Raw genomic sequence first — 24,279 nt, forward strand, 5'->3', positions numbered from 1 at the left:
CTGAGGTCTGGAAGAATCAAAGGGTCCTCTATGAGCCATTTGCTGCTTACTCAGCGATGCTCCAGCATTTGCATATTAGAGGGGCTTCTTAGAGCTGCAAATGGTTGGAAAGGGGGGCTCCGAACCTTGGCTTGAAGCTGCCCTTTCAGAGCAAAGTACAATGTCCTTCCTTAGACGGGATGTTTCTTTGGGACGGCTGAAGGAACAGGTGAGAAAAGGGGTGGCGGTGGCAGCTTGTGGGTGCCCCCCCCCCCACGCTCCATGTCCAGGCTGCTGGTATCATTAGCAGTTGGCACGGGGTTTGAAGGATGAAAAAAAAAAAGGAAAGGCTAGTGCTCTTAAATATGATTCAGAAGATTGAAACAGTACTGGGGAGAAAGATTTCTAACCAGATCGCGCAAAGCACATGCCGTCACCGTAATTTCTCTCATTTTGTTTTCATCCAGAGACATCCATCTGCAAGTCTGACCATGTCTCATCCGAAGACCCCTCCCTGGCATCCCACTGCCGGTGAGATCAAAGCTGGGCACGAGTGTGGGTGTGATCCAGGTGGCCCCCGCCAGCTGGTGACCTCCGGCAGGGTCTCCTCCCATCGTACCTGACTCCTGCTTGCCTCACGTCCAACCGACCAGTAATACTGACTGAGTTTTGTAGGACAAAATACTATTTCATGCCTCCGTTTGGACTACTGTTTTCTTTGCCCAAAGAAATCGCGGTGCCACCCATCTCTCCACCTGCCCTTGTCCTAAGGGCTGCCTGGTGACCTCCTACTTGTCCTTTAATCAGCCCAGATGTCAGTTTCCGCAACACCTTCTCTTTACAACTCCTGACACCCTAGGGTTGAAAGCTCTCTCCTTTATGCATCCTTCTCACACTGTATTGTATCAGACTTTTTTGTTCATTTTGTTTATACATGTTCTTTCCGCTCATAAGCTTGTTGAGGGCAAGGACCATCTTTTTATTCATCTCTCTTTCCCCGACTAGGCAAAGCCCAAGACATCATAGCAATCAGTATTTGTGGGATGAATGAATCCTATTCTAGATTTTAGGTTTAGCACTTATTTAATATTCAGTAAATGTGAATTTATTCTATTAAAGTAAATTATTTAAGGCACTCATGAATGGATAAGGAAAATGTGTGTATATATGTGCACACACACACACACACACACAATGGAAAATTGCCCAACTATGCAATCTTGGCATTTGCAACAATATAGGTGGACCTAGAAGGTATATTGCTAAGTGAAATAAGTCAGGCAAAACAAGACAAAGACCATATGATTTCACTCCTATGTGGAATTCAAGGACAAATTAGACAAAACGAAGAAAAAAAATGTCAGAAAAGCAAAAACAGGCTCTTAAATACCGAGAACAAACAGGTGGTTGCCAGAGGGGAGGTAGGTGTGGGAATGGATGAGATAGATGAAAGATATTAAGAGTACACTTATCTAGGGGCACCTGGGTGGCTCAGCTGGTTAGGCATCCGACTTTGGCTCGGGTCATGATCTCATGGTTCGTGGGTTCGAGCCCCGTGTCGGGCTCTATGCTGACAGCTCAGAGCGCCTGCTTGGGATTCTGTGTCTCCCTCTCTCTCTGCCCCTCCCCTGCCCACGCTCTGTCTCTTTCTCTCTCAAAAATAAACATTAAAAAAATTTTTTACTAAAAGTACACTTATTTTGATATAAATAAATAAACAAACAAACAAACAAACAAATAAATAAATGTAAATCATTTGACAAATTTTAAAAACCTGTCCTCTCAGCTGTGCCATAGGGCAAACTTTGTAAATAGCGATGCTCTTTCTAGGTCCAGAGTTTGAGATCCAAAACATAGCTGTGCACATTTTAGCTCCTGGCTAGGCCTTTGACCCTGTGATTTATGGATGATTGTATCTTTTGAATTTCCCATATAGCCGACTGCACACTTCTCCGACAGCTCAGTCAGGTAAAGAAAGCAAACGCGTGAAGTCTGATTTAAACCTTCTTGGTCTGTTAGGGCTGCTGGTTAGATTCGAAGAGACGTTACAGGACAGGGGGTGTTAGAAGGGTACAAGTTTTTCCGCAGACAATGGTAAGACCACACAGTCAGTGGTGAAACAGAACCAAGAAAATCCTAGGTCAGAGAAATCCTAGGTCAGAGCAATCCTAGGTCAGAGCAATCCTAGGTCAGAGAAATCCTAGGTCAGAGAAATCCTAGGTCAGAGAAATCACAGTGCTCACATTATGGAGACTAACTGCCCTCATACCCTCCATCAACACAAGACTTTGTGTACCTGCTCATTCTCTGATTCAAGTCTCAGTTTGGTGTGAGGTGTTAGTCATTTTCCGTCCTTCTTGAACTCACACATAAATAAATCCTTCCTTGGAAACGGAAAAGTGGATTGCTCGTCAGTACCCCTCCAAGACTTCACTGAACCGAGAGTGATTCATTCTGGGTGGCAGCAAAAAATCTCTTTGACTAATATCTCATTGAAGTCATGCGAATGACTAATGGAAAGTTCTCCGGAGAAAGTTCTCTGGAGAAAGTCAGTTGGTTGCTTGTAACTTTCTCGAGTCTGTGTGAGGAATCCTCGAGACCTGCTCTCGAGTGGTCCTGTTTTTCATTTTGATGAGAACTTGTTAATTCAAAAAATGGCTTAAAAATGGCCTGGAAAGTTTATGTTGGCTCTAAAAGTTTGTGTTTGCTCTTCTCTCAATTTTAAACAAGAGGGCTTATGGTTTTAAGCAGATTTTATAGCTCGAGTGTATCCTAAAATTAAACAATAGCATCTAAATCTGTGCCTATGTTATTAGAGCTGGATGGAGTAGATGGAATTTGCAATACTTACAACTTGGCTCCTGCATTGGGAACAGGGATTCTTAGCTGTTATTGGTATTTTCTTACTCCCTTCCCCCATTAGGCATTATCCCAGTTCTTTTTTTTAAGGTTTATTTATTATTTTTGAGAGAGAGAGAGAGAGAGAGGGCGGGAGGGAGGGAGAGCGCTAGTGGGGGAGGGGCAGAGAAAGAGGGAGACAGAATCTGAAGCAGGCTCCAGGCTCCAAGCTGTCAGCACAAAGCCCGATGCAGGGCTCAAACCAACGAACCATGAGATCATGACCTGAGCCAAAGTTGGATGCTCAACCGACTGAGCCACCCACGTGCCCCAAATTATGCCCAGTTATGTGCCTTGCCTTATTAACGCCCTCACCGGCACCCTTTGGAAATAGCATTTATTATGATGAGCCTCGTATTTCCTTAAATGACTAACAACATACATTTTCTTCTTTCTCTAAGGACCCTATATAAGTCCACCAAAAAACAAAACAAAACAAAACAAAACAAAACAAAACAAAAGAATGGTTCCAGGTCATCTAAAAGCAGCCCATCTGTGTATGCATACATATGTGCACACATATGCACACACACGCACACATTTAAATCTATGAGTTTATATAGATACCTCTGTTTCTGATCTAACACCACAAAATTCATTCTACCTAGTCTTCCCCTTTCTTAATTTGTAATTCCTTTTTCTGACAGAGATAAACCTTGCTTTCACTGTCCATAATAGACTTTCTGTTCAGTCCTAACACATACATAAAATATTTTCAGAATTGCTAACTCATACCCATGAAAGACAGTTTCCTTGAGTATAATATTTTGTGTACATTTTTTTGTTTATATAGACAAAATGCTATTTCCCAAAGTTACTCAGGATAATTCTGTTCTTTTCCACCCCCTTCAGTGTGGTTTAATTATTCATTAGCAACACAGAAAGTTTTGTTCATTACTGCTTGTATTCCATTTTGCACCCCCAATCCCCCATCACCAAGCTTAAAGTGTTAATTATAGAGGGGTTTCAGTTACCATGGTTTTGCTTTTCGTGGTTTCAGACCATGGTCAACCATGGCTAGGAAGCCATGACCCTCCGTCTGCCATATTGGCAGAAGGTCAATAGTAGCCTAATGCTACATCACCGTGCCTGTGTCATTCACCCCGCTTTGTCTCCTCAAGCAGACATTTTACCATCTCACATCATCACAAGAAGAAGGGTGAGTACAGTATGATAAGATATTTTGAGAAAGAGAGACAGAGACCACATTCGCATAAGTTTTATTATAGTATATTATTATTACTGTCCTATTTTATTAGTTGTTAATCTCTTACTATGCTTAATTTATAAATTACACTCTACTCATAGGTATGTATGTATAGGAAAAACATAGTATATATACTGGTAATATATAGTATTAGTATTATCTGTGGTTACAGTCATCCACTGGGGTCTTGGAACATATATTCCATGCATAAGGAGGGGCTATTGGAGTAGGATTGATGCTATACTCAGGGTGAACTGGACTGATGGGTAAACTCTAGATTTATTGAAGAAGGTGATTGACTTGTATATACTTTTCCTCTCTATTCATAATTTACCTGGATTCTGGAGAGAAGCTGCACTGTGACAACCTGAAACCCATAGCCACATCATAGTTGCTTTTTAATCTTTTCTCTTTACCATTTCCCCCACCCTATTCGTGGTCTCATTTTTACACGAGTTTCTAATTAAGAGAAAAACTGGTTCAAGGACTCCTCCCTAATACTTCCAATTTGGAAGGAAATCAGAATGAAGTCAAAAGGCTAAATAAAAGGTAGGAAGTGGGTGGGTGGAAAAACAGCAGCCAAGGGCAAAAATACTTCATAAAATAGATAATACAGATTTCAATAGAATTAAGGGTCAGTGATATTCCTATTAATTTAGCGCTAATACAATGAAAAAGGGGCACGTCCTTCTAGTCTCTGACCTGGTTCGTTTGCTGCCTGATCAGTGCCAGGAAACACATAAAGTCAAAATGCCATTAAGATTATCAGGCTTTTAGGGGCACCTGGGTGGCTCAGTCGGTTAAGCCTCCGACTTCGGCTCAGGTCATGATCTCACGGTTTGTGAGTTCGAACCCCGCGTCAGGCTCTGTGCTGACAGCCCAGAGCCTGGAACTTGCTTCAGATTCTGTGTCTCCCTGTCTCTCTGCCCCTTCCCTACTCACACTCTATATCTCAACGATAAATAAATGTTTTAAAAAAATTAAAGAAGAAAACGGGAACCAGAAAAAAAAAAAAAAAGATTACCAGGCTTTTGTCTAAGTGAATCTCTGGGGTTGGCAGGGCCTTATCCCCTATAAAGTTTAGTTACATATCCTATTTCTTCTCATTCCTTAGTGCGTATGTATTTATTTATTTATGTATTAATGTATTTATTTAATCATCTATCCACAGACACAGGCCTGAGTTCTTGTTCTGGGTGAAGGACTTCGCAGGAGATGTGTGACAGCTCCAGTGACCGAGTGTCCTTCTGCCCAGTTCCACAATCTGTTTTGTGACCACCCTCAACAGTCAATGCATCAACACCACAAAATTTGGGAGCTACGCCAATAGAAGCCATGCAATCATGCTGAGAACTAACCTTACAAAGAACAAGACTCAGTCGCCCTAGAAAGGGAGTGGTTTTGAACATCTCATGCCAGACCCTCTCCCCCTATTCAGACTTCAGAGAGAGAACTACCTACCTACAGGCCTTGCCTTAGTGCTTTTCCCTGAAGCAGTTCAAACAGCCCAGCCTGGACATGTATTTGAATCAGCGTAAACAGAGTTCTCCAATTAATGGGGCAAAACAGCCTTGTGTCAGTCCTGGGAAACGATGGGCTGGAACAGCAAGGGTGATTCATCAGGCAGGTCACAACAAGGCCAATGCAAATTCTAAAATGTTTGTTTCACTCAAACTATGCTATGCACTGGCATAGTAAACACAACCTCAAAACGGTTACGTCAAATGCTGCAAACAACAATATAAACTTCAAAGTTGCCCGAGGTGGAAGTGAAAGAAAGATTAGCATAAACGTCGGAGCCAAGGATTTTAGGTAACGTTGAAAAGTAGGATTGAGTTTCAAACTTTATAACGCAGGTATTGAAAATGTCAGTTTGTTGGTAACGTGTTTCACTGAAAGAAAGATGCCTGACATACTGAATGTTGTATGTGCTTTATGTATTTATGAGCTGGGTTATGGTCTTTGTGGGAAGATAAGGCAGTTTGCATGGATGACACCTCTCTCTCTCTCTCTCTCTCTCTCTCCTTTCTTCTTCATTATAACGCACTGGGCAAAATAACTTTATTTTGTTTTACCTGGGATTCAGATTAAAGTTAACACAACTAATTGTGCAGGAACTGGACAGGGAATCCTTTTTATCAAAAAATAATACCGAACCTTCTTTGTTTTCGTTGGCGGTCTTACTTCTCTCTATCTGTTTGACAATTAAAGCTAGGATTTGGAACAAAATTCCCAGGAGAAATGTTATTTGTTATTTCTCTGGGGCTTGCATTAAAAAAAAATGTTATTACAGTCCTTTATTTCAGGATTTTATTGTGGGGAATCCATATCTATCCAGTGCTTCTAAGGATTAGGAGGAAAGGTGTTTCCAAATGTCCTGATCTTATCTGTGCATCATCTGAATTATGCAAGGGCCCCGCATTTATACATTCAGGTTGGCTCTTCATTGGAGAATAGCTCGCATAAGGTTGTTGGTATTTCCTGCCCCTGTTAGGCCAAAATTACTGTAATAACAGCCTTTCTGGCTGGATTCAGGTACTTTGCTTCAAGCCCAGACCAGAATCAGGAAATGAAGAGGCATGTGTGAAAAGGAAAACTACTGGCGTGGAGGTTTGGGGGTGGGAAAGGGGAATTTCTCAATTTTTTCATGGCATCAAAATGGTCAGCATGGGTAAGTCATTAGGAGAGAAAGAAAGAACCGCTTTTAGTGGAAATTACCGCCGGTCAGATGCTCCACTGTAACTTCCGATACTGTGTAAATGGCCTGGGTAGAGCTGAGAGTCAGGAACCTTCCTCAGGCTAGGAGTTAGAACACCTAGTTTCTTTGAACGTATGTTGAGGGCTCATACAACTTGGCAAAGGTCTTCTCCAGGAAAAAGAATACAAATTAGAAATAAAAAATGAAGTGTGATGGTGAATATCCATTTATAATGAGCAAAGAAATGCTAAGGATTACAAATGTTTAAAAGGCTGGCCAATGTCATTTATCTTACAAAGTCTGTAAAGGCAGCACAATATTTTTATTAGCCTGGCACACTTCTGTAATACTTTTCCCAAATTTTTTGGCTGCATACCCTTCAAATTTTGGAATATTTTGGAATATTTTCTATAGAGGATGGGATGGTAAGTGAGTCTTAATATGCAAAAACTTGCTTCTCTTCCACGACTCAGACCCACCTACTTTCAGTGCCAGGTGCTATAGGACAACCTGTAACCCTAAAATCTTTGTGTGGAAGCCAGCCGAGTTGGCATGGGGTGTGTGTATGTGTGTGTGTGTGTGTGTGTGTGTGTGTGTGCAGAGGGTTGGAGAGTGCATGCCCAAGCCAGTCCTACAATGGGAAGGCTTGCAATAGCTATTATACACATGAACCATTTCGGATCCCATACATGGATCTTATAAAACATTAACTATAGATATTCCCAACTCAACTTTTCCTTAGCTGGATCCTAAAAATGATCGAGGCCACCCAACATGAAGAGAAATGCAATGGAGGGGAAATTGGAGTAGAAAGAGATAGCAATATTTACCAATTGTGCTTTAATCACCACTTGCGATTAAAATGTCTCACTCTTACAAGTTTTATAGCCACTATAACCGTGCGGACAAATTGGTGGGCCTCTTTCCCGTCCGGGTTATTGGAAGAAGCCCATGCAAGAGGAGAGTCCTGACATTTATCTTCATTAGTTTTGCAGTAAATCTCCCTGTGGTCCTATGTGAATGTGAGCAAACGATTTAACTCTGTGACCTCAGTGTCTACATTTGTCTATTTCACTGGATCCCGGTGAGGACCAAATAAGATAAGTGCATATAATAGCTTCAAAAGAACAGACTCACCATTTTTGTAGGTCACTCAGTACGAGCTTCATGCTTGGGGAATATAGTTTACTGTCAAATGGATGAGTGGTTTGAAAATTTCAGTATCTGGAACAGTCACTCCTATTCCGAAGGTGCACTTTAACTCTTTCCAAGTAATTATCCACTCTCAGCACCCCGGAAGCAGCAGTGGGAACTAAAAGTTTGGTGGAGCTGGTAAAGAGAGGACCTGAAGATTTTGAAATTTGTTTCCAGTCTTATTAGGTAGCCTGTCGATTGGTTGGTGCTGGTCTTTTAGATGCATCTTGGGTGGATGGTGTTTTGTGTGTGTGTGTGTGTGTGTGTGTGTGTACAGGAAAGCTTACAGAGTCTGAGGGGTTTCCCTCAGAGAGAGAGAGAGAGAGAGAGAGAGAGAATTTCATTCTAGCAGGACTGAGTGAATTCAAAATGGGGCCTTACTGCTGGCGGATAAGGTAGGGAGGAAGGCGAATGATGAAAAGTTGGCTCACGCACACGCGCGCGCGCGCGCGCACACACACACACACACACACTTTTATTTTCCTGTTTGGTCCACACAATGAAGTTGATCCTATCTCTTACCCTTACCCTTTCTCCGAACACATCTACTTGGTGCTTTATAAATAAATCACTGTCCGTCATCAGCCATACACCTTGTATCTTTGGCCACTTTTCAGGATATGTACTTCACCTTCCGGACCTAGCTGAAACTTTGCTTTCCCCTCAAGGCACTGATTCTTGTGCATCCCTCTCGCATGGGGCAGTTTCTTTCATGGGCCCCGGGGCCTGAAAATGCAGTAGCATCTTCTTGATCCTTGTTGCGAGTTCCAGATCATTTCTCCCTAATCTCAAGACTTTGTTCTTCTTTCCTCCAACCCTTCTCCTTTGTTGTCAGCCTCCTACTTTGTCTATCTGACTACAGTGTAGGCTGCATATCAGTAGATGGTGTCCCTTATCCCCAGTACCTGAGGTGTGCCAGGCACCTAACAGGCTTTCAATCAGTATTTGTTGAAGGAAAGAAGAGAACCGAAGAATAAAAGAAAGCGAGGAAGCATCTCTCTGTGATGTACCTCCACTCAAATTTGCAGCCTTCTTGGATCAGACACGTTAATTATCCTAACACAGATCGTGCCCGCTCTCATCTCCGTGTCTGTGTTTCTGTGTTCTGTGTTCTGCATAATATAATACGTCAGACCCTGTCCCTCAGTTTTCTTGTAATTTTCTCTTTTAAGGCAGCTCATATCTGATGCCCTTGATGGAACTTGTACTGGCTGTTGAAGTCAAGCCAACTCTTCCTTTCAGCTCTTATTACACTCGGAGCTAAATACTTCTATACAGTACTTGCCATAGGTTTTGAAAATAACCGTACTTTGAATGCGAGAGGAGAGGTGGTTTTGTTTCTTCGATGAACGCAAATCTCCCTTTAGGGCAGACCCTATTCCTTATTCTTCTTTTATAGCCCTCCCTGTGCCTAACCTTGTGCCGGATACACGGCTTAGTAAAGACACATTCGTCATATGGCAATTGAAAGCCAAATGTTGAATTTATTTTTTACTTTTAATTTTTAGGTAGACTATGTATGTAAACATGTACACACATGAAAGGAATTGGCATAAAAAGACATAAAAAAAAGAATACTGGAAGTATCTTCACTGTTGTAGAAAAGTTGCAGAAGCTCAGTGAGTTCTGACCCAGTCTATGTAACATTTGGGGATAAAGGGCTTCCTATATGTGATGCATGTGATGCAGTCCTGTTCCTGAGGACCAGAGGCCCTGCCCTCCCTTGAGCATGTTCTCATAGTTATAGCGACCTACTTCATAGTGACCTACTTCACAGCAGGCTGGGCCACGGTCAAGCTCTGGCCATCTTAGGGCAGCGCAAGGAGGGAGAGTCACTTTCTGTTTCATAAGCTGAACGACATTGAATGAAATTCCAGTATTTGAGGGCTGGGCACATAGGAGTTAGGAGGATGGAGACTGAAGAGCAATTATAGTTCTGGTTAAAGAACTGAAGAAAGAATCCAGAGTATCTGGGCCATCCCATCCTACAAGGACTGTGATTTCTCTGAAATGATTGGTCATAAGTCACACCCATGAGACCTTCCAGTTATGAAGAATTGGCCATTGATAATGTTCCCTTTCGCTTGATTTTTAGGCCAGAGAGAAGGGGAAAACTGAGAGTTCAACTCTGCTGTCCTCCAGAAGTTTTTTGGCAAAGGATTATCTATCAAAACTGTCCTAGCCTCTTATTTCCTACATAATCCCAAGCAAATGCTGTGAGAAGAAAGGAGTGGTGCCATTGCCGAGTTGACATGGGAGAATGCAGAATTTCACTCCCAGATCTATTTACCCATTGCACACCTGTATTCTGTGCGACGTACTCTTTTATTCTTGTGAAAAACATTTCACATTCACACGTGCCAATAAAACTGAAATAAGCCACGTTCAAATGCCAGGTATGTAACAAAGCTGTTATGAGCAGGGATTGTCTCTAAAACTCTCTTTAGAATATACATTTTTGAGGGGCGCCTGGGTGGCGCAGTCGGTTAAGCGTCCGACTTCAGCCAGGTCACGATCTCGCGGTCTGTGAGTTCGAGCCCTGCGTCGGGCTCTGGGCTGATGGCTCAGAGCCTGGAGACTGTTTCCGATTCTGTGTCTCCCTCTCTCTCTGCCCCTCCCCCGTTCATGCTCTGTCTCTCTCTGTCCCCAAAATAAATAAACGTTGAAAAAAAAAATTAAAAAAAAAAAAAGAATATACATTTTTGACATTTTAAAGGAGACCTGCAGAAAGCTGACATACCGGTTGGAAGGAAATTTGTACGATAGATTTTCTCGAATCAATTTTTTTTTTTCCTCACCACTGCTTTTAGCCTTGTCTACAATACTCTCAAAGGCAATGGTCTCTGAGCTCCTGCCAACATCCCTGCATTAATCTGCAGTAACAAAGTGCCGCAAACTGGGCGGCTTCAACAAGAGAGATTGGTTGTCTCACAGTTCTGGAGGCCGGAAGTCGGAGATCAAGGTGTTGGTAGAGTTGGATCCTCTGAGGGCCGTGAGGGAGAATCTGTCCCATCCTTTTCTCGAGCTTCTAGTGCTTTGCTGATACATCACCTGATCTCTTTTTCACTTGACCTTTTCCCAAAGTTTGTATCTGCCTTTATGTCCAAATGTCCCCATTTTATAAAGCCACAAGTCATATTGGATTAGCACCCACTCGAAGGACCTCATCTTAACTTGTTTAAATCTACAAAGACCCTGTTTCCAAATGAGGCACATTCTGAGATGCTGGGGATTAGGACTTCAATACATCTTTTATTTGGGGGGGGACAAACTTCAGCCCTTAAAAATCTTTGTTTATTCCTAACTAATAATTGCATTGAAAGGCAGGCAATGGCTCTCACAGCTGTGGGTCGTGGTGTGTGTAATCCTTGAGATATGCCTAGGTATTTTAGTAAGATTGATGATGTCGGTTTTCTAAAAAGAAAAAGGTTGAGACGACTATAAATGTGGCCCCCCAAGTTCAAATGGCTGCTGCAGGAGCGAGTATTGTTGGAGTAGAAGCTGAAGTGCACCTGGGATTCTTTGGCCAATACATGTGAGAGCAAACGTCCCTTTATGCACCGTGTGGGTTTCCTCCCATTCTATTACCCAGTAGGGGTGAAAAGCAAAGGAAGAGCAAAATTAAGGGAGGAAAAAGAATTCTAAGAAATCTTTGCTTGATATACTTGACATCTTGAGAGCTTTTCAAACTTTTACCACCAGGTGATTGTTGATCATAAATATGCAGAGCATTCACCAGTAACAACACGCACAGCATACAAAGGACTTTTTGTTTGGCTTCTTTGGAATCTGCCCTTGATTAGTTGCTCATCACTTATCCCTGCCTCGGGCACAGTGGATGATCAGCCTCCCTCCAGATGACTCAACTAATAACAAGCAGCATGCTGGGCACTGTCGGGTGACTCACAGATGGAGCTGAAGACCAATCCAGAAAGCTGTTCCTCACGTGCATACTGGTTAACCCAGCACTGGCGATTCAGGTGCCAGGCAGACCCCGGAGGTTCACTGGAAAATCCTGCCCACTTTGCGGTGTGCTTGGAAACTCCTAGAATAAAATGGTAAGGGGAAAAGAAAAAATCACCATAGATCTGCTCCCCACGGGTAACTTATTTAGAGTGAAAGAGCGAGTAACTCTTAGCACCATTTGTGGTAGATATAAAGACACCCAGAGGGGTGCCTGGGTGGCGCAGTAGGTTAAGCGTCCGACTTCAGCCAGGTCACGATCTCGCGGTCTGTGAGTTCGAGCCCCGCGTCAGGCTCTGGGCTGATGGCTCAGAGCCTGGAGACTGTTTCCGATTCTGTGTCTCCCTCTCTCTCTGCCCCTCCCCCGTTCATGCTCTGTCTCTCTCTGTCCCAAAAATAAATAAACGTTGAAAAAAAAAAAAGACACTCAGAAATAGAGGGACTGACGTCTCTTGATGATAGCTGGGTAAACAGAGCAACATCCCTTTACGCTTGGGTATCTATTCTCTCTTTTTTAAATCACTGGGATGTGGTGAGCAGCCCTTTTATCTTGTTTTACTTTATTTAACTAATAAATTAGGAGCTGCCAGATCTTACAATCTACATATTTTAAAACTAGCCTATTACTATTCTAAAATCGTCTCTGTTTGTGTCCTAGGTATGACTACACATTTGATAGGAGGGGTCAATAAAGATGTACATAAGATAGGGCATTCCTACTCCATAAGCTATCTTTTTTCCTTTCCTTCCCTTCCCTTTCCTTTCCTTTCCTTTCCTTTCCTTTCCTTTCCTTTCCCCTTCCCTTCCCTTCCCTTCCCTTCCCTTCTCCTCTCCTCTCCTCTCCTCTCCTCTCCTCTTTTCTTTTCTTTTCTCTTTTTCAGTTCTAAAGCAGGGGAGTTGATCATACAGTGTCTAGAGTCAGACTGCCTGGTTTATTAGAATTTTAGCTTTAGCCCGACTTTGGGCGAGTTATTTCATCTTTCTGTGCCTTATCTCTCTGTCTCTGTCTCTCTCTCTCCAAACCTACTGCCTTCAGACCAGGTGTGTACCAAAGGAGGTGGTCTTCCTCCAGTCCTGCCGGGGACCCTTGGGTGGCTTTCGCAGACCCCATTCTACTCCTTCCCTCTCCATTACGAAAAGCAGCCTTCTCTGTTTATGGAACACAACTTGCCCCCTGTCTGGGTCTCTCTACTTCACAGATAACTGCTTCCATTATGAACACTTTCTTCACCACCACTCTTGGTTTTCTCACCTCTCCGATCTCTTCTGCAGCTGAGCCCTACACTCCCTCTGCAGCCCCTGGTCTGAAATGGAGAACCTTCCCATGCCAGGTGAAACATGTCGTCAAATCTCATACTTCACAAGTCGGCGATCCACAAATACTTTTATTAGCTTCCTTGCGTGCAAGCCGCCAGAAGCTGTATGTCATTTTTCCTCCATGAAACCAACATTCAACTCAACCGTAAGAACGACGACGACGGCAACAATGATAACCATTTCCGTGAAGTTAACCTGGTTAGTGTGTGGGTACAGGTTTTTCAAACGCAAATTACGAAATAGATCCAAGGATAAAGATAAGGATCCAAACATTAACAACACCAGATATCGTTATGCCTTCCTGTCATACAGCCCAGGACGCTGACGGGGAGCGCGGGATGGGGGGTAGGTGGGGAGTTGGAGCAGAGAGAGGAACTTACAGCTGTGATGGGAGGGCCTCGTAGGTATCCCTCAGTTCAAGATGCTGGCTTTCTTACTGTTTCCTTTAGAGACTTAAGCTGGGCTCTAAGGCCTCAGAATCTGATGTCAACGTTAATGTACATGTAATGTAAGTGTAAATGTTAATAACAAGGTCCCGACTAAAAGAATACTATTTATTTTCGGGAGACCATTGTCAGATGTAACTGATGCTATAGTCATTGTCCTTATGCTGCAAACACCCAACAGGGTCCCTCTACTCATGTCCCACCTCTGGGGTCTGAGGACCATCTGCTAATTCAGAGGCACCTGGTGTGTGTCTTCAAAATGCAGATTCAAATTCAACAGGTAATTTTGATGGACCCTAGAGTCTGAGAGCTACCGCCTTCCGGGCTTCGGGCCTCAGTAGGGTCCGTTTCGCATATGGCTGCACTACACAGTGAAGCTTGAGTTGCTCAAGAAAATGCCGGAACGATGAGACGTTAGACACGTATCGCAAGCATTCGTTTTAACCTTCAGATCTCCTACCGTTTCTTAAAATCAATGTCGATAGTCGTGGTGACAAATAAAATCAACTTCAGAAGGAATTCCCTGGAAATATAAAATATAGTAACTCCTCACTCAATCCTTTGGGCTCCATTCAGTCCTTTCCTGGAAAAAGATGAGGACATCATTTGAGATCATAGCCCGGCTGGCCACAGGGGAGCTTCCGAAAGCGGAGTCATCCTACGTTAAGGGAAGGCCTTAGTCACTTCACTAGAAGTGTTCCAATTCCTGCTGTGTAATTGAGCTCTGTGAACAATGGAAGGAGGACACCAGATTAAAGAATATTGTCTTCTTGATGCAGAAGACTTCACTTATCTCTTTAAAGAATGTACTCACGCAGGGCTAAGGGATGGCCTGTTTCTTCCCTGTGAATCAGTGGAGGGTTTCACTGGGAACAGAGACCCAGACAGCCCTGCGCCCCCAGGCATGTGGATGGGGAAGGAGGGCAGCCTGGCTCCTGGGACCACCTTGGGTCAGGGGTCCCCTCTGCTTTCCTGTCATCAAGTCTTCAGGAAAGAGATCCCAAGAGGTCCCTTGGAACTATGAACCGGTGCTTTACAGCATACAGTCTGCACAAATAAAACCCTTTCTCTCTTTCTGTCTTCCCAAATAGCATTTTGAAGGCTTGGACATCTAGGAATTTATTTGAAGGGCTTAGGATAGAGGTCAGGTTAGCTAATTAAGAGACTAATTTTTTTTTTTTTTTCTGTTTTCCACCTCTTCAATTTGCATCTCGGGCTATAGCTTGGTCATTTTCATCCCTTGCAGTGTATTAGAGTCGTCCATGGAGCTTTGAGAAATTCCAACACCCTGGTCCCATTACTGGAGAGAGCCTGATTCAGTTGGTCTTGGGTAGGCCTTTAGCACCACTTTCAAAGCCCAGCGTCACGGGTTTCAAAGCTTCCAGCTGATTCTCAGTGTAGCCAAAGTTGAGAGTCACTGCTAGTTTTATGACATGACATTTACAAAAAGCCAGTGGTATTAAAATCAACTACCACCAATGACAACAAAACTTCCGATTCGACAGATCCTAACATTTCAGTGGTTGAGGGAGGCATTGTTCTTGGTTTGAGATTTTTCTGGGAATTTGACCACATTTCACATTTAAACGCCCGGGCCAGAATCCCAGGACTCAACACTCTAAAAAGACAGACAGAAGATTTTCCATCACGCCGTGGTGAAGCAGTAACAGCAATACCCAAATTCATATTTGTGTCCGGTTTGAAGGCAGAATGCAGCAAGATACTCAGAGCATACAATTGCTGGTGAAAGCTTGTTTTTTCAATCTGTCCGTAAAATTTCTAACCTCAAAGCTTTAGAGAATTTAGTCTCTGGAAAGTCCAACGAGTGTAACAAAATCGGCTGTGATGTTTTTGCGGTTAGGTTGCACTTGATCGATGGTGGGGACTTTCGTCTGGAGCCAGTCTGTGCCACAGAGCCAGTTGAAGCGTTCGTATGTAGCCACAGATGCTTATCTCTCCTCGTAACATCTATGAGAGCAACAGCAGACAAGGATGAGGCTGGTTTGGCTTCTGAGGACGGGGACCGCCTGAGACAATAATTCCATCAGGTGCAGTTTGGTTTCGGGGGTGAGGGGGTTGGACACCTGTCCAGACGGCTGAGAGGGGGCAGTGATATGTCTTTTCTGTCTAATGTGGCATCAGCCAGTGGGATGGGATGAGTTTTATGAGTTGAATTCCTGGCTTCTGATGGTGGTGAAAGATAAATCAAAAAATTAGGAGAGCTACATAGCGAATCCCTCGGAGAGACTGAGGAACACACATATGTAAACCTTCTTCTGAGAGGCAAGGGGCAAGAACAAAAGAAAGTCAGTATTTTAAATTAAAGTGCATTCATTGAGATGGCATCCATAGCTAGTCTCTGCCCCTATGTTGGATGGGAGGTACTTATATTTGCAGCTACAACCACCCACAACTCCATCCTTACCTTGAAAGCTGGAAGGGTGGGGGGGGGGTGCAGGGATCCACTATAGTCGTTGCTGACATTCATTCAATGCCAAAGTCATAGAGGGAAGTAATTCGATTTAATGGGAATGGAGTTTTAGAATGAAAATGCGTGGGATTTGATTACCTTAATTGAATTAAACTTATACTTCAGATTATCTCATTTAAATTGCCTGTGTTTCCATGTATGTTTTGAATCTTTGGTTTTTACTACATAGGCAACATTTTCTTCGCAGGAAATGCGAAGATCCGTTTGCCTCTCCTTCAAGGCCCTGCTCGGATCCTCCCTGGGAGCCAGGGTCAAGTGACCCAGGCTATTGCAAAAGCGGTCTCTTCCTTCTGCCCCAGGGGGAGTTGGGTCATAGAATGTGAGCACCAGAGGGGCTTGAAAAGCTCACAGCACCGTCCTGGCGCTCCCTCTACCCACAGCGTGTGAAGGCTCGGCTTTCTGAGCCTCCGGTTATCTGGGTAGCTGTGGGACCCAGCCTGACTTTTGTAGTCTCTCAAGGGCACCCAACACCCCTAAGGGCAAAAACCATGGGGGCTTGGACAACACATCGGGTGAGGGCAAAATGTCCATTTCCAGAATGAAAATCAGTCTTGCACAGTCATACAACGTTCTTGATCCCAGTTAATGATTAATGAAGCCAACCAGGTAGACCTCATGATTAGCTAGACAGGCTGAATGCCTCCTGACCTACATCTGAGCGCCCCTTTGCTTTTCTCTCCTTGGAAAGTAGGATTCCCGGCAGAGCAGCCTGTGCTGGAAAGGAAATCGAGAGAGGAAGGGAGGGAGCGGTGCTGGTTGCGGCCCCATGAGAGGGTGAAGTAGGCAGTAGTCATTCCATAATCTCTCACTCCTTTGCTCTCCCCGAAGCAGGAATATCTGATGTCATGAAGCAATGCGTCCGTGATCCACTAAGATGAACACATTTCCGTTGCAGGAGGGAATCAGGCTTTCTCGTTTCTCTGAACACTCGGTCCCAGGCAAGTCTGAAATTGCTGTCCTCAAGCCCTCTCCTCGCCTCTTATTCCTTTGAGGTTTACAGAAAATCTGTGCTACAGTTAATAATAGATAGATCTATTGTTACCTTTCAGTAAGAAGAGCAATATTATTTGGAAATATGTTTTTGTGTCAGTTTAAAAACACACGCGCAGGCGTCACCATTTATGCTTTGTAGTATAATCGTCTGCCCCTCCATTCTTTTCCTTTCCCAGTAACTTGTGTACATATATGAGCTATTAAAGAATGGTTACTTATTCACTCTCAGTAGAACAGGCAAGGCAGCAACACAGTCGGTGACCAACTCAATAGGCATTTATTGGGCAATTACTTCCTTTAAGGCACTGAGCCCAGGTACTATGGTTAATACAAAAATGCATAAGGCCTTGACCGCTCCTCCCAGGGGCTTCTGGTCCAGTAAAGGAGAGTAAGCCGCAGATACAAACAACCCATGCGGAATGGAAAGTGGCAAATGTGAAATACAAGGAACGTGCTGCGGGACTTCTGAGCACAGTCAGATCGCGTCTGAGGGTGTTCTGCGGAGCGGATGCTTTCTGCCCTGGGCTCCGGCGGAGCTGAGGGTTTGGGCAAGTAATGGTGGGCGGGTAGAGATGGGCTACCCCAGGCAGTGGGAGTCGTGCGAGCAAGCAGATGGCCCTGGAAAGTGCTGAGTGGTGTCTGGACCCGTAAACTACTGTTTGGTTGTGATGTCGATAGAGCGGACCTCTGATGGTGGTGAGACATAAGTTCTCCCAGCATGAGGTCCCCAGAGTACTTTGGTGTCAAGCTAAGACATTTGAACTTTACCTGTGTAGACGCCTACGTTCAGAGAGATACTGATCCAAGTCTTCCCAGGGCAGGGAATACCCTGGCAGCCTCTGCCTTTCCCAGGTAGGACCTGGGGTGCCTGTGGGGAGCTCCACCTGGCTGCCCTGACTCACAGTCTGCCTTTGAACTTCTATCCCAACAATGCTCTCCTCTCCCTTCCAGCAGCCATGCGAACATACACTGGTCTAGTTGCCCCCATGGGCCTGAGCTCTGCCCTCAACCTCAGTCCACTGGAATGTGACCCTAACGTCGGTCTAGATCTTACTGGGGGAAAGCTTCTTGTCCCCTTCTCCTGTCACCCAGCTGCTGGCCAAGACTCAAGAGTAGGAGGTAGGTGTGGGAGTCAAAGCCAGTGCTTCTGGTTCTTTCCATTACCACATCTGCTTCCCATAGTTCACTCTCCTAGGGATGTACTTGCCATATTGTATGTACAGGCCTCCAAGAGTGGGAAGGAAAATTTCGTCTTAGTTAGCGCTTCTCAAAATTTGCCTTTTGCCTGAGTCATCTAAATAGCCATGCTAGAAGAAATATCACTTGAAAGATGCTTCCGAGGCATTTGTTTATGAATATTCTTTTGAATAAATAAATACATTGAGCAATAAACATATTAGAGCGACATTCTGAAAACGAATCACTCGGCGTGATGCCACCAACCTTGCTTGATTGACTTCTGGAATGATCTGCGGTCCGACAGCTGTGCTTCGCTCTTATTCATGGAAACACAGATGCAGACGCTTGTGTGAACGAACCTTCCATGTCCTCGTTGTTCACTATGCAGAGAGAGCACAGTAAGACTTCCTCCTCCCCAGAGATTGCAGCATAGAGCCCTTCCCTTGATCATGAGCAGAAATAAATGACCTCCCCCCGCCACCCCAGGGGTGCCTGGGTGGTTCAGTTGGTTAAGTGGCCAAATCTTGATTCTGGCTCAAGTCGCCATCTCACAGTTCGTGAGTTCGAGCCCCGCGTCAGGCTCTGCACCAACAGCATGGAACCTGCTTGGGTTTCTGTCTCCCTCTCTCTCTGCCCCTCCCCCGTTTGCTCTCTAGCTCCCTCTCAAAATAAATGAAAACAAACTTTAAAAAAATAAAATAAATGACCCCTGCATGAGTTGACTTTCCTACCCCGCAAGACTTGGTATCGATTATCTAAGAACAGAACAGGTATATCATGAAACCTTAATACAAGCCTAGAGATTTTGAAATCTAGATTTAGAAACATCATCGGAGGAATGGTTGCTACATCAAGGGAGATCGTTTTTGCTAAGGGAATGGCGTTTAATCCCAGGGTTTTATTTGTAGCATTAAAGTGTTAGGAAGATGTTTTATACAAAGTCCTAAGAGGAGAAAAAGAGGAAAGAGATTGTTTTGAATCTAAATATGCCAATAAACAAAAAGTGAGCTAATTCTAACATCTGAACGCTCACCCCATTTGTCTTGTACGATAACAACAAAACCATAAATACATCACGTTGGGCTGCGCATGAAAGTTGCAAGAGTTTGCCATTTCCGTTTTTTAAAAGGAGAAGCAAATGTGTCTGGCTTCCTCGATTTTTTCCTATCTTCAAACGTGCACCTTTAAATAACCATCATGGAGACTTGCTGACTCACAGCACTTCCTTTCTCCTCGGCTCTCTGAGAACCAAGAATGGTGTCACTGGAGAGCAGGCAAACTAACGTTGCACGTTATTCATTTACACCAGTAAGATAGTGGCATGCATTCGTGTCTGTTAACTGGCCAAAGTCTGCCTGAGAGAATCCCTAAATAGGAATGACTTTGTAAACGCTGAACCGAATGATAAATCCAGCAACAAGTTTTAGATTTGCAGGCGAAGCCCCAGCTGATTTTCCGCCTGTGGCCGTTTCGACCACGTGTCCTTCGCGCTCCCATAATACTTGGGATTTTCATCAGCCATCGGTGGGAACACAGTGTTTAATATTTACTGGCTTAAATATCTCTCTCCCCAGTCAGGTGAAATTTCTGGAGGATAGAGACTGTCTTACCCACAATGGTTCCAGAGAAGTGAACCAGAGGCCAAATCAGCCAGCAGATAGAAGATTCTGTGTAGGGCTGTCACGTTTCCATTTCAGCACTTTCCATTCCGTGGCACAGACACCTGTAATTTCTTTGCCCGAGTCACAACTAAGAAGGAAGTGTCCCGCTTGGTTATCTAGAGTGAGGAATACAGGGTAAGACTGCATGAAAAAAAATTTTGTTTTCAACAACGTGGATAAAAAAAAAAAAACTGAAGGAGAGGATGGGGAACCCGCCATGGCAGCTTGCTAACTGTCTGCTTTTAATGCTTTGCTACATTGCTGTCCCTGAGCTTTGAAAAATGCAAGTCTGATGAATTTGCTTCTCTGTTTCACATCCTCCGGTGCATCCAAGGGGACTTGGAGTAAAGACCACAGTCCTCACCTGCTGATGAGCCTAATGCTGGGCCTCTCCTCCATCCCGCCTGCCCCTTGGAGCCTCACTCTCCTTCGGCTTCTGCCCTCCGCCACCGTTGCTCTCTTTCAGCTCATCAAAACAGATGGCTCCCTCCTGCCCCAGGGCTATTGCACCTGCTGGTTCCTCTGCCTGAATTGTCAGAGCAGGAGAAGTATGCCAGCTCTTCTGCTGTCTTTGGCTACAGACCTCTTTTGTTTGGCCAGCCCAAACAAAACAGAGATTTTTTCAAGTTTGAATTTGAATGCCTTAAGGCCAGTAGACTTCCTCCAGTCTACCCTGGGCCTTAATATTTATTTCAGTCTTATCCCCTGCCAGATGCACACATTTGTGTTACCTGTCTGCCCCCTCCCCACAAAGGAATTTGAGTTTGCAATCCCTGACCTAATTAATTCCTACCAAGCAACCAGTAATCTGCACCAATGTCACTTCCGCACGGAAGCCATCCCAGCCCCACACTCTCAAAACATCCTGCACTTTCCCTTCGTGGCACCCATCACGATATTTTTTTAAAGTATATTTTATTTTTGAGAGAAAGAGAGAGAGAGTGGCAGAAAGAGGAGGAGACAGAGAATCTCAAGCAGGCTCTGCACTGACAGCAGTGAGCCCAGTGTGGGGCTTGAACTCACGAACCATGAGATCATGACCCGAGCTGAAGTCAGACACTCAACCAACTGAGAAACCCACGCGCCCCCACGATTTTTTTTTTTAAATCATATTCTAACTTTTACTCCTAAAAGTAAATTTGAGGTCTGGGGACATTTCATCTAATTTATACCCTTTCATTAAAAGCTTAAATTATTCCCAGAGTAAATAAGCCTGGGTAATATCTAACTTTACACACACACACACACACACACACACACATACACTCACACACACACACGTGTGCACGCTTGGAAAAGGCATGTATTTATAGTCTAAATTGACTGTTTAAATAAGGAACAAGGAAGAACTTTTGGCTTGGGACTTATGATACTAGTTTTTTAATCCACAGTTAGAATTAAATAACCAATTGTGTAATTCAGTTTTTAAAGTCTATCTTCCTGGCAAGAATGGACATCACAAAAGGTCAGGAAGTCTTGTCTTTTCCACATGTATTCTCAGTGCTTTACAAACAGAAGGCGGTCATTTACTGAATGGGTGAATGGATGTCAAAGCAAGAGTAGTCCAAAACTTAATAATATAAATAATTCTCTAAAAGTTTTAAATGAGAATTATGGGCAAACATCTTTTTGGGATTTACTTGAGCCTAACCCTGTCAGTAGACACTCTACTCCCTAACCCTGAGCTGCTAATACTGTGTGACCTTATAAAGACAGTGGCTTCATACTGATGCACTGTGTACCAAATGACAGAAAGCATGGGGGAACGCACAGGGCTCCAAGCTCCCTGCACATAACTAAAGCAGAACACCTCTGCTCTTATCATCGCGCACCTTCTATCTTCTAGGTAAATACAATGGACTTCTGCACGAGATTTGTCTTGATCAAAGCTTTCATGAGGGCTGAGACAGTGTTATCTTACAGACGGTGACATCAAAAGCCCCTAAAATGGTGCCTAGAATGGAGTGTGTGATCAATAAATACTTGTTGAAGGATATTGATGGATGGTAACATACTTGGGGATGAGATCTGTATTTAAAGCTGGAATCAGATTTCCATTGTGTTTCACAATCAGGAAACACACTGTTCCACTGCAGGTAATTTTGTAACCATTATCTGCCCCATATCCTGGGTGTTTCTTCCATCCTTCCAATCCAATTGCAAAAACAAGTGAAATTGTCACCCATTCCCCAAATGATATTAAGGCTGGCCCTTCAGATGCATTTGCAAAATTTCGTTGGTTCACGGCCCTTCCCTACATTGCATTATCCTCTCTGCCTGTGGCCACACCCAAAACACAATGAATTAATTGTCTTCATAAATATTTTTTTTTTAATTTTCACATGGATCCGAATGTGCCCAAAGAATGCTCTCGCTGAAGTGTTTGCGAAGAAAGTTTGATTTATTATTATTGTTATTATTTGGCCTCGTTGTATTTGAAACTCACTAAAGTGAAGTACACAATTTTCCATAGTGATGACACGTCGTCTTAATGTGGCCATTAGCAGTACAAAGTGGGATAAAAGAAACTACATAGACTAGCATGTGCCATGTTCCCTGGGCCAGAGACCTTCCATGCCTCCCCTTCTGCCAGATGCTCTTCACCCTTCTGCGCCCGGCTCTCTGCTTCAGAGGCAGACTTGTGTAGATTACTTTTACAGGTTCATTTCACCATAGGTTCCCAGCTGGATTTGTCCCAGGAGGAGTCCCTGTGCAGGAGGCCAGAGGGAAGGAACATGGTGACATCAGGTCCTATGTCTCCCTGCTGTGTACCTGTAGAGTTGCCTTGGGCTGGCTGTGTAATCGCCACCGAAGCCTAAAGGTCACAGCTCCTCTTAAGGTGACCTTTTCTGCACGGTCTTCCACTGGCTTTAGCTTCCTCCTGTTTCTTTATATGCACATGTCATAACACCTGTTAATACTAGCCCGGGGCACCTTCCCTCTACCTGCCTATATCTCATAAATAATCCCTCTCTGAACCTTCCACTGGCTTCCTGTTGAGGCCTGATTATATACCCATCAGGGGTTTCACTTGTGATCTCTCTCATTTCAATCAGCAATCAAGAGTTATGGTGGTAGGTCTGGAATCTACTGGTTTAACAACTTGAAGGAGTATCATTTTTTTTTTCTTTGAAATCGTGCTCTACCATTTTTTTTTAATCATTAGATCTAAAAAACTGGGGGCTCCTGGGTGGCTTGGTTGGTTAAGTGTCCAACTTCAGCTCAGGTCATGATTTCTGGTTCGTGAGTTTGAGCCCCGCGTTGGGCTCCGTGCTGACAGCTCAGAGCCTGGAGCCTGCTTCAGATTCTGTGTCTCCCTCTCTCTCTGCCCCTCCCCTACTCATGCTCTCTCTCTCTCTCTCTCTCAAAAACAAATCTTAAAAAATTTTAAATAAAAAAATAAAAATCTAAATTAATCATATTTTCCTTAAGTACCAAAATGCCTTATTATTGTAGATTATTAAGACTTTTTAAATAGAAATGTATAATCTTACTTTTTGGAAATAATATAGTTTGTTGGGTATTACTATTTTTTTTCCGGCACTACTTTCCATTTCCTTCGAGTTAATAAATTTGCTTAGCTTTTCGCTGCTAATTCTAATTCAATCACAGATTCTCTCTCATTGTTGAAATCTCTCGTTGTTCAGACATATCAAGTTGTCTATCAATTTTTACTGGAAAAGTCTGTCCTGGAGTATTCTTGACTGTTCCAATATAGATTGGTTACCATCCCCACTTGTTGTTAGAGCTGTCATCCTGGGACCTCCTTTAGCCACATCCTGGAAATTCTTACCACCTTTTACTGGATCCTATTCCTTCTTTTGTTAATTTAACCTCTGGTTTTGGTGAAACACAATCTCCAGAAGCTTCCAGAAGAAGGTGCATGGAAGTTAAATTTTGAATCCTTATATAAGCCTGAAAATACCTTTGTTTTATTCTTGCACTTAACTGATAGTTTGGTTGGATATTTAATTCTGGATTGAAATAATTTTCCTTCACCATCGCAAAAGCACTTCTCTAGTTACTTATAAATTCCAGTGCTGTTAGTGGAATCTTTTCACCTGATCTTTTGTATGTGACTTTTTCTCTCCCTCTGGAAACTTATAGGATCTTTTCTTTGTTTCAAATTTCTGCAGTAAATGACAATGAACTTTGGCGTGGATCTATTTCACTTTACTGTTATGGGCCATTTCAGTTAAGAAACTCACATTCTTTAATTCTGGAAACTTTTCTTAATATTTTGTTAAATATTT

The 24,279-nt window shown here is 43.6% G+C and overlaps 1 long non-coding RNA gene across 1 annotated transcript; it reads left to right on the forward strand.

The window, feature by feature from the left end:
* Window positions 1-5,764: 5,764 nt before the first annotated feature.
* On the forward strand, window positions 5,765-18,892 carry LOC125166705 (uncharacterized). The gene is made up of 6 exons (XR_007152505.1): window positions 5,765-5,896; window positions 10,072-10,372; window positions 11,679-12,034; window positions 13,212-13,454; window positions 15,564-15,750; window positions 17,025-18,892. It is a non-coding gene; the product is annotated as an uncharacterized LOC125166705 (long non-coding RNA).
* The last annotated feature ends 5,387 nt before the right edge of the window (window positions 18,893-24,279 follow it).

Source organism: Prionailurus viverrinus, chromosome B2 (assembly GCF_022837055.1).
Source record: "Prionailurus viverrinus isolate Anna chromosome B2, UM_Priviv_1.0, whole genome shotgun sequence".
Classification (NCBI taxonomy): domain Eukaryota; kingdom Metazoa; phylum Chordata; class Mammalia; order Carnivora; family Felidae; genus Prionailurus; species Prionailurus viverrinus.